Source organism: Octodon degus, unplaced genomic scaffold (assembly GCF_000260255.1).
Source record: "Octodon degus isolate 3935 unplaced genomic scaffold, OctDeg1.0 scaffold00293, whole genome shotgun sequence".
NCBI classification, from domain to species: Eukaryota; Metazoa; Chordata; class Mammalia; order Rodentia; family Octodontidae; genus Octodon; species Octodon degus.
The window spans coordinates 800353-801767 of NW_004524869.1; the positions used below are offsets into that span (position 1 = coordinate 800353).

General features: G+C 36.6%; 1 pseudogene; it reads right to left on the reverse strand.

Moving 5' to 3' along the window:
* Positions 1-720: 720 nt before the first annotated feature.
* Positions 721-1126, reverse strand: LOC101562700 (annotated as a pseudogene).
* Positions 1127-1415: the final 289 nt, after the last annotated feature.

Consider the following 1415-nt stretch of genomic DNA (forward strand, 5'->3'; position numbering starts at 1 on the left):
GAATAGGAAGAGAGCAAGGGAGCTACAAGCTTGCAGAAATGAGTAAGGAAAACGCAGGACTTGCCCAGTGACAAGAGAGGTGCATGTAAAGAAAGTTCCAGAAATTTGTAGAAAATTCCACATACATTTTTGATCAAATTCTACTCTTCATACTTATGAAGAAACTACCTAAGGCAGGAAAGGAACAGCAGCACTGAAAAGCTGCAAATGAAAAACTATAGCAATTACATAGCGATAGAAATCATTAATTTCTCCACCCTTAATTAGAAAATAGTCTGTAACACACAAAACTTCAAACAAATATTATCTCAATTATAGAGAAAAATCTGACTGGATAATAAATGTTGCTACAACCTTACCTTACAAAAAGCAGGTCATCAAATGATTGAAATGTTTACAATTAATTTAAATGTGACACAAAATCAAGTGCAAGTATATTTAAAAGAGTATGGAAATATACAATACCCTCAAGCTAAGGTTTACCTTGTGTGTTAATAATCTGAAAAATATTATTTCAGCAAATAAGCAAGAAAAGTACTTTAAAAGGAGGCAAAAAAAGTCAACCTATACAGCAAGAAAGGATACTAGTCATAATTATAGCAAATAAAGATATATTTTAGATTTATTATGATGATATTCTATAGATTAGGAAGGTGAAAGCATAACATAGTTAGAAGACACATAAGAGACCTAAAAAGGCCAAAATAAATTTCTTTTTTTTTCAAGGCCAATTTACATTTATTTGCTGATAACGCTTAATAAACGGACTTCAAACTCAGTAGAAGTTAAACAGTCTGTTTGTTAGGTGGAGCCATTCCTTGCCAACGGCTGTCGGTGGTCTGTGAAGAGTGGAGACCCCAGCTCTGCGCAAACAGCAAGTAGGTAGGCCTGGTCCTTCTGGCCTCTGGGAGCCGAAGAACTACTCACTGGTCTCATACGTATGCTTGATATGTTTCCACAGCTTCCCGTCGTTGATATGCTCGTAGATCGGGTCTGCGCCTTGGTCGAAAGCACGCTCGAAGAACAAGGCGCCCACAGCAATGGTGAGGACGAAGGTGGAAGTCCTGCGAAACAGCAAAGAGTATAACCTCGAAGCAAGAGTCGGAGCAGCCATGTTACCTCACCGCTAAACTCCCAGCCACGACCAATACATTTCTAAAAATGACAAAAACTAAGACTTAGGTGAATATGATATTGGATGGTATTACTAGTTGACTAAACCTGCAGAATAAAGTATTAGTGAACTTGAAAACAAAAAGTATTCAAAATGAAGTGCACAAAAAGTTTAACAAAAACATACTGCATCATGTAGCTATAAAACCACTTCCAAAATTTTAATCTATATGTATTTAAGATCCACAAGAGTGTTGGGGGGAATCAGGCTAGCTGAAGAAATAAAGTCCACTTTAAAAAAA